The sequence below is a fragment of the Haliotis rubra genome, unplaced genomic scaffold (assembly GCF_003918875.1).
Source record: "Haliotis rubra isolate DU_JTF1 unplaced genomic scaffold, ASM391887v1 Scf100, whole genome shotgun sequence".
NCBI lineage: Eukaryota > Metazoa > Mollusca > Gastropoda > Lepetellida > Haliotidae > Haliotis > Haliotis rubra.
The window spans coordinates 2,279,391-2,294,513 of NW_025764893.1; the positions used below are offsets into that span (position 1 = coordinate 2,279,391).

The 15,123-nt window shown below is 40.0% G+C and overlaps 2 long non-coding RNA genes across 2 annotated transcripts; both read right to left on the minus strand.

The window, feature by feature from the left end:
- Nucleotides 1-795: 795 nt before the first annotated feature.
- Nucleotides 796-5,762, minus strand: LOC124266810. Its single transcript, XR_006895859.1, has 2 exons — nucleotides 5,573-5,762; nucleotides 796-936 (listed from the first exon to the last, which is right to left on the minus strand). It is a non-coding gene; the product is annotated as an uncharacterized LOC124266810 (long non-coding RNA).
- A 2,949-nt stretch (nucleotides 5,763-8,711) lies between these two features.
- On the minus strand, nucleotides 8,712-14,913 carry LOC124266802. The gene is made up of 2 exons (XR_006895858.1): nucleotides 14,811-14,913; nucleotides 8,712-8,852 (listed from the first exon to the last, which is right to left on the minus strand). It is a non-coding gene; the product is annotated as an uncharacterized LOC124266802 (long non-coding RNA).
- Nucleotides 14,914-15,123: the final 210 nt, after the last annotated feature.

Genomic DNA, 15,123 nt, shown 5'->3' on the forward strand with positions numbered 1-15,123 from the left:
AAAGACCATGAGTGAATAATATTGCAGCTATTGGACTCAGGTAAGGTGGAAATACCTGACATTACAACAGACAATGTAACCAGTTGTTGTTTTGCTACAATTAATGGTTTCTAAATTATGGTCATAAAGTATGAAGAAAAAGAGACGTTCTTCTTTTCAGAGACAAAACAAATCTGCAGGGCTATAATTGGCTATAATTGTTTGGAATTTCACAACACACATAAAGATTCTTATCACCCATCACTGACATGCCAGTAAATGTGTGTGTGACAGAAATACCTACTGCGCCCAGTTCCTCTCTCCAAAGACCCTTTTACTGCAATTTTCGTTTAATTATCACTCCCACTTCTTACATGAGAAGGAGTGAGTAAGTTTTGGTTTTACACTTGCCACACATTCTACCTTGTATGGGCTACCTTTTGTTTATTTGTCTCAGGGTCTGAGCGCACAGTCAAAATGGGTTCGACTAAATTCACTCATATCAGTTACGTTTCGACAGGATTGTATCACGCAGACATTGTGATCATCAAATCCTTATTAGACCGGGGAGGATGAAAAGTGGGAAAACTCGATGTTTCCGTGGCAGTGTCACTAGTGAATCCTTTGGCTCCCAACACTCAAGGAGTGACAGTACCATACCCGTACGTGTCAATGACTGCATCACTTCAGAATTTCCTCCCAGGCGATGCTCACAAACCGACACACAGACAAAAGGGGATTGACCCACATTTACTCACTCACACAAGTGTAGTTACACCAAAACATTTTATACTGAGCTATACAGAAACACATCAGTTTCGTTTCCACATATTTTATTGCATTTCAGTGATACATGTTCACGACAGGCACGATACACATGAACTGGAGAAGTTCGCTTTGACGATGGCTGATCTGCGATATAACTCTCTGGGGAGAAGGGGGCTGCCTATCTTCAACCTGTGAACAGAAAAGTAACTCATCAAAATCTCTGATCAAAGCAAGGTCCATTGCATGTTCCCGACTATATCATAAGTGTCTATGAAACACTGTCACTCCAAATATAGGATTTCTTGAGTCCTGCTTTATTCATTGCATGCAACGTACTATGAACATTGTCCCTTCAATGGTCTCTCTTTGGAATCTCTGGGAATATTTGAAAAAGATCGCCTAATTTTTACGTTTATACATTTAATGCACATTTTGACACAGGTATAATCCAATATAGATACAACTATTGGCATGTTGATGGAGCAGTGCGTGAATGTACGCCATATCTCAATTGACTTCTAATATTGTTACTTTTCACATGGTGGTTGGGGTTTTCGCATGGAGATCTTGATTAACGTGGTGTCCAGTACCGCCACTACCTCCACAAAACGGAATCAAGCAGAAATACAACTTAAGAACCCCATGGACAAAATCTATTTAAAGACTGCAGGGTAGACGTCAGCTTTCACCGCCACCCTGCTCTGACGTCATGGCCATGATGAGTAGTTGCTGAGGCAGGCAAGTGATGTTTTCACTGGTCCAATCATCACTGCAAATTATTTACTCAGACACAGACATATACATATTCAAGGGACACTACAGTGTCGGCCACTGTCAGTATTGTATTCGTACCCATCGTCCTGGTATGGTACCAATATCTGACTCTAAAAGCGGGGACAAAACCACACTCACTCACTAACATGTAGCAGAGGGCATCAAGGACATAGGACCAACTACTCAGATTGTAGTTCAGTTATAGATGTGATAGATGAACGGGTGACCACGGGATTTATCGTAGAACTCACTCACTAACACGTAGCAGAGGGCATCAAGGACATAGGACCAACTACTCAGATTGTAGTACAGTTATAGATCTGATAGATGAACGGGTGACCACGGGATTTATCGTAGAACTCACTCACTAACACGTAGCAGAGGGCATCAAGGACATAGGACCAACTACTCAGATTGTAGGACTACAGTTCGGTTATGTGATAGATGAACGGATGACCACGGGATTTATCGTAGAAGTGCAGTGGCATTGCTTAACCTAGCAGGGGTCGGTGAGATGACCTAGTCATTATAGTGTGCGTGCCTCACACTGAAGACACGGTTACAATGTGTGAGGCCCATTTCTCGTGTGATATTGCTGGAATAAGAGTAACTACTCACCCACTACACACTTCTTCTCACTACTACTACTACTACTCCTACTAATACTAATACTCTACACACACGCGCGCGCAATCTAAACAAAAAACAAGACAAATCAGCTAGAAAGTAAAAGCAATATTTAATAGTTAATACTCATAAGAGCCGAATAAATATTAAAAAAACTGGACTTAAATCTTGTCTGAAAAAGCCAAAATAAACAAGGAAATATAGTCTTTTATGATACAAAGAGCATTTATATATGAATAATCCCAAACCACCAAATATCTGAAAGGTCCGAAAAAACGTCCGAAAGGTCCAAAAATGTAGAAAATCACAAAACATGTTGTATTTAAACACACTGATTCCAATACAATGTCACTCGATTATCTTAAACACACTCCTCAAGAATCAAACAATTGCAAGATGTCACTCGATGCGTCCATCTTAAACACACTCCTCAAGAATCCAATGTCACTCTAAGCGTCCATCTTAAACACACTCCTCAAAATCCAAACAGTCACAAGATGTCACTCTAAACAATTGCAAGATGTCACTCTAAGCGTCCATCTTAAACACACTCCTCAAGAATACAAACAATTACAAGATGTCACTCTAAGCGTCCATCTTAAACACACTCCTCAAGAATCCAAACAATTGCAAGATGTCACTCTAAGCGTCCATCTTAAACACACTCCTCAAGAATCCAAACAATTCCAAGATGTCACTCTAAGCGTCCATCTTGACACGGAACACTCTCCTCAAGAATCCAGACACACGTGACAGGAAGACTCGAACTGGGGACTGGGTTGGGGTTTCGTCATCATCAAGGTTGATGTCAACGAAGTGAGAGGCATCACGGAAACGGAAGTAGGGAGGGGCAGGGAGGCGGTGGGAGGGGTGGGCAGCTCAGACAGGGGTTCAAGGATGGTCATGTACCTCCCAGTAGGACGCTGACAGGGAGGGAGAGAAGGACAAGCAGAGAGTGACAGAAGGTGGAAGTAGAGAAAAAGGGTAGATGTTCATAGTTGATTAATAGTCATAATGTAAGAAAAATGTGATTTCGATACGGTATAGGTATTTACTGTACACATGCACATTGAGAGTAGTGTCCAAATTAATAGTATATGTGTTGGTATGACATTGTGTTAGTAAATGACGGTTAAGTTCATACACAAAATAAAAGACACACACAATTTCAGTCTTATAATAACTATAACATAACTGATTCCCTAAGACACCCACTTGGCGAGGAGGGGCCCAGATGTCAAAGTTCAAAGGGAACCTGATCACGAGGTCAAGGGCTGTTGGGATAAGAAGGAATGAGAGTCTTAGAAATAACTAAACAACAAACAGAACCTGACTGTATCAAAACTGATCATGAGTAAACCAGGACATTTAAATGAGTAATCATTAAGTTGGGACACTTAATCTGGCATATTCATTAAGGTGACATTAAAGTATTCCCAATGTTCTATGCATACACTTATGTATTTTATGTATAGAAGTATTCTATTTTATTATATTCAGTTTTAAAAAGTTCAAAAGGGAACCTGATCACGGGGTCAAGAGCTGTGGGGAAAAAATGAATGAAAGTCTGTTAAATAATCAAACAACAAACAGAACCTGACTGTATCAAACCTTCATCTACAAATGGCTTCATTAAACCCTAACTGATGATTAGTGAATGAGGACATTAAAACAACCAATGTAACAACCAATAATTTAATTTTGACATTTTAAATCTTGCATGTTCATTTAGGTATACCCCTATACTTTGCAGATATATACAATTATTTAGTTTATCTATATAATTATTCATTTTATTTAATTACGTTATAACAAACAAGCATGTACAGTGCAAATTTGACCCTTTTATTTTGTCTATGTATCAGTGCATACATAAAGGTATGTTTGGTTGATGTCAAGATAATATTACCCCAAACCTTAAATGAGTTAATGTTCCCTTAGTAGCAGCACGTGTAAGTAAAATGGTGCTGTCATCATGTATAAAACAAAATCATGCTCACATAATTAAACAGGTTATTTTGGTACACCATTGGTCTACCAATGGCCCAAACCATGTGCTCTTTACCCAGTGATTTACGATACAGATCAGAAGAAAGTTTTTGTATTTATTTGTATAAATAACATGTATGTAGTAGGTTGGGAGCACCTTTAGAATTCACCACCACAATTCCATATGTTTGTCTCTCTATCGCAAGTCACCTGTCGCTAAGACAAGCAACCAGGGGGTAAATTCTGTGAATACTGTTGGCCATAATGTATATAATGTATACAATATATCACAATAAGACGTGCTGAAGCATGTTGACATTGTTCATGTTTTCTTGATACCTGGTCGTCACGGACTGTTGTTTAGCCCGTTCAACCTGGTTTTAGAAGCACTCGTAAAAGCATCATGTGAGTAACCACAGTTCATATACTGCTCGACAGGCACAATTCTCTAAGGTAATAATTAATGAGTGAGTTTAGTTTTACGCCGCACTCAGCAATATTCCAACTATATGGCGGCAGTCTGTAAATAATCAAGTCTAGACCAAACAATCCAGTGGTCAACAGCATGAACATAGATCTACGCTATTGGGACACGATGAGGTAATAATTAATAGTTTTAAATGATAATTTCTAAATAATATAAATAACTCCTAAATAACGGACTGGCATCCTTAGACATCCGGAATTGGGACACCCATGTTCATATCCTTATCAACATGCTGGCTATATTGCCTTATCTGAGCAGTCCTGTCAAGACTGGCAATGTACCAGGACAGCTGTAGAAAACAGAACAGGGTTCCTACAGTTTTGAACAATCGAAGTTATGGCCTTTTAGGGGCTTTTCAAGACCCAGTCAATAATTTAAGGAACTATAGAAACCCATAAGACATAAGAAGTTGAAGACACTCAAGGTTGGTCAAATGCGGAACGACCATAAGAGGGAAATAACTCTTAGTTACATCCCTGTACTGGGAAAGTTTTGCTTCGCGATGGAGATTATTTAACACATTTGTATAAGTAGTTTATTAAAAGTTGACACGTTTTGCTAAATATAGGGCCTTTTTAGGGCAAATCACTGGCAATTAGGCATTTCCAAATTTCAGGTTTGTTCAAGCCCTGCGAAACCTGCAGAATATCGACATGGGTATCCATACAATAAAACCTCAATAACCACCAGTTATGAGAGTAAACTGCTCAATTTATATAATTGTGTGAAGCGGACGTTGTATTCCTGTTGTATGTAAACACTCTGAATGGTTGAGAGGCCTCAATTAATGTGAGAAAGATTCTAAGACAAGTCAGTATTTAATGCAAGGTCAGCTGGCAGGATGTTCTGGAAGTTTCTTCGTTTCCCTACATCAGGATGAATAAAGTAAATGAGTCATAAAAGAAAGCAAAAAAGGCAACAGTAACTAGTGTAGACATAAAGAAATACCTTGGGTGTAGGAGTTCATAGTGACAATAACTGGTGATGAGCAGATCGTGAGGCAAATGTCAGCAGAAATTCAGCAATATCACAGAGGTATGATAGCGTCAAAATGGCGGCATCAGAAGTGAAGCTGTCGTCATAGCGACGTCATAAATCTCGCGAGATCGTCATAGCATTACGTGACGCTAACGACTGGTTTCATCCGTACCCTGCGCATGTCAGTTTTACGCAGCACTCAGCAATATTCCAACTATGTGGCGGCGGTCTGTAAACAATCGAGTCTGGGCCAGACAATCCAGTGATCAACAGCATGAGCATCGATCTACGCAATTGGGACACGATGACATGTGTAAACCAAGTCATCGAGATGGCCCCCCGATCCCGTTAGTCGCCTCTTACGACAAGCATGGGTTACTGAAGATCAATTCTAATCCTGTTAGTCAGACACGAGACGAAGCAGCATCAAAGTCTAACTGCAAACATAATCTGATACATGAGATTTTAAGTATATTTCAAACACAACGAATCAAATAGAATCATTCACTGTAGTCGATTGTAAGTAACAAACACTTAGCCATTGTATGAGATGTTATGGATGAAACATGAGGGCAAAGTGAATTAGTTCCAAGTATAATAGGCACCTCGCGAAGTAAATGCAAGCACGATGCTGACGATGTCTGGTGAGTCTCTATGCTGTCCCTGTGCTGTAGTTTAGGATAAGGCATGGGAGTTAAGTTCACCTGTATTAGCATTAAGATCTCACTTTACAACGGTCTTGGTCTTTTACCTTTCCTGAATTGTTTGTTTTAGGTTTGGGCGTTGTTCAAGAACCCATGCTTGGTGTAGGAGGCAACTAACGGGATCGGATGGTCAGCCACCCTGACTTGGTAGAGTCCAGACGCATTATGACATTCGTTGGATTCCTGAATCAGATTATTATTATCATTATTGACATCGCCGCCATTGTACTGAAATATTGGTGAGCGTGGCGTTAACTCTCTTGGTGCCACGGATCAGTGTATGGTCCTGTGAAAATGTCCCCTTCCAACTGCGAATTATGATGCCAAACACGATTACGCAAAAGAAAGATAATAACCCCCATTATTCTAATTGTCATCTGAGCTTTAACACCGCGTTACTCGGATTGCGAGGTTAGAAACGTGTGGTTCTCTCCCTTTTACTGCCATATTTAAACGTCGTAAAGCACGTAGGGTTTGCCAAGTGGTTAAAGCGTTCGTTCGTCACGCCGAAGACCAGGGTTCGATTCCCGGTATGGGTAAAATATGTGAAGCTAATTTTTAGTGTCCCCCGCAGTGATAATGCTGGAATATTGCTGAAAGCGGCTTAAAACCTAACACTCTCACTCACTTACCTACTTATCAATTTGGTTGGTTTGTTGTTTAACGTCGCACTCAGCAATATTCCAGCTATATGGCGGCGGTCTGTAAATAATCGAGTCTGCATATTCCAGTGATCAACAGAATGAGCATCGATCTACGCAATTGGGATACGATGACCTGTGTCAACAAGTCAGCGAGACTGACCACCCAATCCCGTTAGTCGCCTTTTACGACAAGCATGGGTTACTGCATGAAGACAACCTCAAACCCGTTTGTTTCATATAGGGGCGGCGGGGAAGCCCTGTGGGGATACGGTTTCGCTTGTGACATGTTCGATTCCCCACACGGTTACAATTAATGTGAAGCCCAGTTCTGGTGTCCCCACCGTGATATTGCGTGAATATTGTTAAAAGCGGCGTAAAACCAAACCAACAGACTCCCAGAATGCCAAAATAACAAACAAAGCCATCAAAGATATTTGAAAAAGACCATGAGTGAAAAATATTGCAGCTATTGGACTCAGGTAAGGTGGAAATACCTGACATTACAACAGACAATGTAACCAGTTGTTGTTTTGCTGCAATTAATGGTTTCTAAATTATGGTTATAAAATATGAAGAAAAAAGAGCCGTTCTTCTTTTCAGAGACAAAACAAATCTGCAGGGCTATATATGGCTATAATTGTTTGGAATTTCACAACACAACTACAGATTCTTATCACCCATCACTGACATGCCAGTAAATGTGTGTGTGACAGAAATACCTACTGCGCCCAGTTCCTCTCCAAAACACACCTAACTGCAATTTTCGTTCAATTATCACTCCCACTTCTTACCTGAGAAGGAGTGAGTAAGTTTTAGGTTATACACCGCTTTTAGCAATATTCCAGCAATATCACGGCGGGAGACACCAGAAATGGGCTTCACACATTGTATTCATGTGGGGAATCGAACCCGGGTCTTCGGCGTGACGAGCGAACGCTTTAATCACTAGCTACCCCACCGCCCCTATACCAGAGAAAAAGAATGAAACAACCGAAGAATATAGAGACTTTCTATATCGCTCTGTCTTCAATGTAATTACACCTGTTGTCGGAGCACTATAGAGTCGGGGACAGTGAAGGAACAGAAGGTCTTGACTCCTGAGTCTTGGGGAGTGGTTTGGGAACCTCTCCATGTACTAATACTAAACACAGATGACAACTTGACATTAACTCATAATTACAGGCTCTGTCCTCACTTGTGAATTCAGCAAGATTCGTACAGACCCTGAAACTGGTAATATAGACTTGCTACACATTCTACCTTGTATGGGCTACATTGGGTAAATTTATTTCAGGGTCTGCATGACAGACTACCTATTACATAATGACAATAAAACGAAACGTGACTTAACGGTGGGGTTGGGTGTGTGTGGATGTGTGTAACGCACAGTCAAAATGGGTTCGACTAAATTTACTCTCTTATACATGTGATCATTTCAAAAACATATCAGTTACGTTTCGACAGATTTTATCACGCAGACATTGTGATCATCCAATCCTTATTAGACCGGAGAGGATGGAAAGTGGGGAAAACTCGATGTTTCCGTGGCAGTGTCACTAGTGAATCCTTTGGCTCCCAACACTCAAGGAGTGACAGTACCATACCCGTACGTGTCAATGACTGCATCACTTCAGGATTTCCTCCCAGACGATGCTGACAAACCGACACACAGACAAAAGGGGATTGACCCACATTCACTCACTCACACAAGTGGTAGTTACACCAAAACATTTTATACTGAGCTATACAGAAACACATCAGTTTCGTTTCCACATATTTTATTGCATTTCAGTGATACATGTTCACGACAGGCACGATACACATGAACTGGAGAGGTTCGCTTTGACGATGGCTGATCTGTGATATAACTCTCTGGGGAGAAGAGGGCTGCCTATCTTCAACCTGTGAACAGAAAAGTAACTCATCAAAATCTCTGATCAGAGACTATATCATAAGTGTCTATGAAACACTGTCACTCGAAATATAGGATTTCTTGAGTCCTGCTTTATTCATTGCATGCAACGTACTATGAACATTGTCCCTTCAATGGTCTCTCTTTGGAATCTCTGGGAATATTTGAAAAAGATCGCCTAATTTTTACGTTTATACATTTAATGCACATTTTGACACAGGTATAATCCAATATAGATACAACTATTGTCATGTTGATGGAGCAGTGCGTGAATGTAATGTATCTCAATTGACTTCCAATATTGTTACTTTTCACCTGATGTTTTCGCATGGGGATTTTGATTAGCGTGCACGTGGTGTCCAGTACCGCCACGACCTCCACAAAACGGAATCGTGCAGAAATAAAACTTAGGAACTCCAGTAACAAAATCTACTAAAATACTGCAGGTTAGACGTCAGCTGCCACCGCCACCCTGCTCTGATGTCATGGCCATGATGGGTCGTTGCTGAGGCAGGCAAATGATGTTTTCACTGGTCCAATCTTCACTGCAAAATATATACTCACACACAGACATAAACATATTCAAGGGAGACTACAGTATCGGCCATTGCCAGTATTGTATTCGTACACATCGTCCTGGTATGGTACCAATATCTGACTCTAAAAACGGGGACAAAACCACACTCACTCACTAACACGTAGCAGAGGGCATCTAGGACATAGGACCAACTACTCAGATTGTAGGACTACAGTTCGGTTATGTGATAGATGAACGGGTGACCACGGGATTTGTCGTAGAAGTGCAGTGGCATTGCTTAACCTAGCAGGGGTCGGTGAGATGACCTAGTCATTATAGTGTGCACGCCTCACACTGAAGACACGGTTACAATGTGTGAGGCCCATTTCTCGTGTGATATTGCTGGAATAAAAGTAACAACTCACACACTACACACTACTACTCAATACTACTACACGCGCACGCGCACGCGCACGCGCAATCAAAACAAAAAACAAAACAAGACAAATCAGCTAGAAAGTAAAAGCAATATTTAATAGTTAATACTCATAAGAGCCGAATAAATATTTAAAAAACTGGACTTAAATCTTGTCCGAAAAAGCCAAAATAAACAAGGAAATATAGTCTTTTATGAAACAAAGAGCTTTTATCGATGAAAAATCCCAAAACCACCAAATATCCGAAAGGTCCGAAAAAACGTCCGAAAGGTCCAAAAACGTAGAAAGTCACCAAACATATTGTATTTAGGATTCAATGCAATTAATTATTATTCCAAGGTGGCAAGATGTCACTCGATGTGTCCATCTTAAACACACTCCTCAAGAATCCAAACAGTCACAAGATGTCACTCTAAGCGTCCATCTTAAACACACTCCTCAAGAATCCAAACAGTCACAAGATGTCACTCTAAGCGTCCATCTTAAACACACTCCTCAAAAATCCAAACAGTCACAAGATGTCACTCTAAGCGTCCATCTTAAACACACTCCTCAAGAATACAAACAGTCACAAGATGTCACTCTAAGCGTCCATCTTAAACACACTCCTCAAGAATCCAAACAGTCACAAGATGTCACTCTAAGCGTCCATCTTAAACACACTCTTCAAGAATCCAAACAATTCCAAGATGTCACTCTAAGCGTCCATCTTAAACACACTCCTCAAGAATCCAAACAGTTGCAAGATGTCACTCTAAGCGTCCATCTTAAACACACTCCTCAAAAATCCAAACAGTTGCAAGATGTCACTCTAAGCGTCCATCTTAATCACACTCCTCAAGAATCCAAACAATTGCAAGATGTCACTCTAAGCGTCCATCTTAAACACACTCCTCAAGAATCCAAACAATTCCAAGATGTCACTCTAAGCGTCCATCTTAAACACACTCTTCAAGAATCCAAACAATTCCAAGATGTCACTCTAAGCGTCCATCTTAAACACACTCTTCAAGAATCCAAACAATTCCAAGATGTCACTCTAAGCGTCCATCTTCACACGGAACACTCTCCTCAAAAATCCAGACACACGTGACAGGAAGACTCGAACTGGGGACTGGGTCGGGGTGTCGTCATCATCCAGGTTGATGTCAACGAAGTGGGGGGACATCACGAGAAACGGAAGTAGGGAGTGGGGTAGGAGAGAGAGGTGGGAGGGGTGGGCAGCTCAGACAGGGGTTCAAGGATGGTCATGTATCTCCCAAGTAGGACGCTGACAGGGGGGAGAGAAGGAAAAGTAGAGAGTGACAGAAGGTGGAAGTAGAGAAAAGGGTAGATGTTCATAGTTGATTAATAGTCATAATGTAAGAAAAATGTGATTTCTATACGGTATAGGTATTTACTGTACACATGCACATTGAGAGTAGTGTCCAAATTAATAGTATATGTGTTGGTATGACATTGTGTTAGTAAATGATGGTTAAGTTCATACACAAAATAAAAGACACACACAATTTCAGTCTTATAATAACTATAAAATAACGGATTCCCTAAGACACCCACTTGGCGAGGAGGGGCCCAGATGTCAAAGTTCAAAGGGAACCTGATCACGAGGTCAAGGGCTGTTGGGGAAAGAAGGAATGAGAGTCTTAGAAATAACTAAACAACAAACAGAACCTGACTGTATCAAAACTGATCATGAGTAAACCAGGACATCTAAATGAGTGATCATTAAGTTGGGACACTTAATCTGGCACATTCATTAAGGTGACATTAAAGTATTCCCTATGTTCTATGCATACACTTATGTATTTTATGTATAGAAGTATTCTATTTTATTATATTCAGTTTTAAAAAGTTCAAACGGAACCTCATCACGGGGTCAAGAGCTGTGGGAAAAAATGAAAGAAAGTCTGTTAAATAATCAAACAAAAACAGAACCTGACTGTATCAAACCTTCATCTACAAATGGCTTCATTAAACCCTAACTGATGATTAGTGAATGAGGACATTAAAATGAATGTAACAACCAATAATTTAGTTTTGACATTTTAAATCTTGCATGTTCATTTAGGTATACCCCTATACTTTGCAGATATATACAATTATTTAGTTTATCTATATAATTATTCATTTTATTTAATTACGTTATAACAAACAAGCATGTACAGTGCAAATTTGACCCTTTTATTTTGTCTATGTATCAGTGCATACATAAAGGTATGTTTGGTTGATGTCAAGATAATATTACCCCAAGCCTTAAATGAGTTAATGTTCCCTTAGTAGCAGCACGTGTACGTAAAATGGTGCTGTCATCATGTATAAAACAAAATCATGCTCACATAATTAAACAGGTTATTTTGGTACACCATTGGTCTACCAATGGCCCAAACCATGTGCTCTTTGCCCAGTGATTTACGATACAGATCAGAAGAAAGTTCTTGTATTTATTTGTATCAATAACATGTATGTAGTAGGTTGGGAGCACCTTTAGAATTCACCACCACAATTCCATATGTTTGTCTCTCTATCGCAAGTCACCTGTCGCTAAGACAAGCAACCAGGGGGTAAATTCTGTGAATACTGTTGGCCATAATGTATATAATGTATACAATATATCACAATAAGACGTGCTGAAGCATGTTGACATTGTTCATGTTTTCTTGATACCTGGTCGTCACGGACTGTTGTTTAGCCCGTTCAACCTGGTTTTAGAAGCACTCGTAAAAGCATCATGTGAGTAACCACAGTTCACATACTGCTCGACAGGCACAATTCTCTAAGGTAATAATTAATGAGTGAGTTTAGTTTTACGCCGCACTTAGCAATATTTTAACTATATGGCGGCAGTCTGTAAATAATCAAGTCTAGACCAAACAATCCAGTGGTCAACAGCATGAACATAGATCTACGCTATTGGGACACGATGAGGTAATAATTAATAGTTTTAAATGATAATTTCTAAATAATATAAATAACTCCTAAATAACGGACTGGCATCCTTAGACAACCGGAATTGGGACACCCATGTTCATATCCTTATCAACATGCTGACTATATTGCCTTATCTGAGCAGTCATGTCAAGACTGGCAATGTACCAGGACAGCTGTAGAAAACAGAACAGGGTTCCTACAGTTTTGAACAATCGAAGTTATGGCCTTTTAGGGGCTTTTCAAGACCCAGTCAATAATTTAAGGAACTATAGAAACCCATAAGAAATCAATAGTTGAAGACACTCAAGGTTGGTCAAATGCGGAACGACCATAAGAGGGAAATAACTCTTAGTTACATCCCTGTACTGGGAAAGTTTTGCTTCGCGATTATTTAACACATTTGTATAAGTAGTTTATTAAAAGTTGACACGTTTTGCTAAATATAGGGCCTTTTAGGGCAAATCACTGGCAATTAGGCATTTTCAAATTTCAGGTTTGTTCAAGCCCTGTGAAACCTGCAGAATATCGACATGGGTATCCATACAATAAAACCTCATTAACCACCAGTTATGAGAGTAAACTGCTCATTTTATATAATTGTGTGAAGCGGACGTTGTATTCCTGTTGTAGGGTAAACTGCACTTTACGGGTCCCCGGAAGTTTCGCTACAGACATGCGCAGAAGCCATATTTACATCGAAGCGAGCACTAACGCTGACGCCATTTTTTGTTTGCTCCAGCGAATAACAACATCGCTGTTTAGGCCTTGTTTTGGCCCATAAAATTGCCCTTGGATAGTAATCGATAATCTTCTCTAGCCCATCGTTCCTCAACAATGTTTTAGGGTTTGTATTTTTTTCTGGGTTTGTCAATTGCAATGTTTATTCATATTTTAAGAAGACGCTGACGTAAAAATACCCCAGTAATGTATTGTTTCGTTGAAATGAAACATTTTAGCCCTTAGATGCTTCATTGTATCCTTCTTTTTCCATTTTCATTTACAATAAACAAAACAGGTAAGTTTACATGATATGTAGCACAGCAAGAAAACAAATATCGAAACGCTTCACTTACCTTTACATTACAAGAACAAATCTGCCCCTGAATTGACTTACTCCATAAGAACAAATCTGCACTTGAATTAAATTCATCTGTGCTTTCATTTTGCATGGCATTTTCTTTATTTTCATTTTCAACCATTTTAAAATATTCATGGGTTTTTTGGGGGTCAAATACACGGCGGATAAAAGTAAGAAATGTAACGAAAGGATCATCAGAACAACGTAAATATTTCTTCCTCACAATGTATTCCACAAAATAACTATCATACAATCCTTTCGTAGTTCCATACCTGGGCAGGGACGCTTTCACCGCTCTCCACGTACTCTCAATTTTAAGAATGCACGCACCATTCTCTACATTCACAAATTCCTTACTATGATTCACTGTCACAAGTTGTGGCAGTCGTAGTAACCGACTACCTTATTCGGAACATTCGACACGTGCGTCCACAATTGACCAATCAGATAAAAGGAACGTCATCGGGATTTCCCCTTGATTACTAACGATTGGATTGATGTTTTGGAGCATTACTAAAATTCGTGTTTAAAACTATCGTCTTTCAGACGAAGTTTTAAATTAAACTTTTGCCAGTAAAACACGAAAATGACCTCTAATTTCGTCTAAAATGTCTCCTAACGGAGATCAGCCCGCTCTCGCGTGCTTCTATATATATATGACGCGCTGCGCGCGTCACTTACTGCCGAAGGTAGCAAATGCGCCTTTGAGCGCTTGCTTCGCAAAAAGCGCGAGCTATAAAGAATAATACATTTCTACTTCCGGGTCTGGGGACCCGTAAACTGCAGGTGTCAACTTGTAAACACTCTGAATGGTTGAGAGGCCTCAATTAATGTGAGAAAGATTCTAGGACAAGTCAGTATTTAATGGCAGCTGGCAGGATGTTCTGGAAGTTTCTTCGTTTCCCTACACCAGGATGAATAAAGTAAATAAGTCATAAAAGAAAGCAAAAAGGCAACAGTAAGTAGTGTAGACATAAAGAAATACCTTGGGTGTAGGAGTACATAGTGACAATAACTGGTGATGAGCAGATCGTGAGGCAAATGTCAGCAGAAATTCAGCAATATCACAGAAGTATGATAGCGTCAAAATGGCGGCATCAGAAGTGAAACTGTCGTCATAGCGACGTCATAAATCTCGCGAGATCGTCATAGCATTACGTGACGCTAACGACTGGTTTCATCCGTACCCTGCGCATGTCAGTTTTACGCAGCACTCAGCAATATTCCAACTATGTGGCGGCGGTCTGTAAACAATCGAGTCTGGGCCAGACAATCCAGTGATCAACAGCATGAGCATC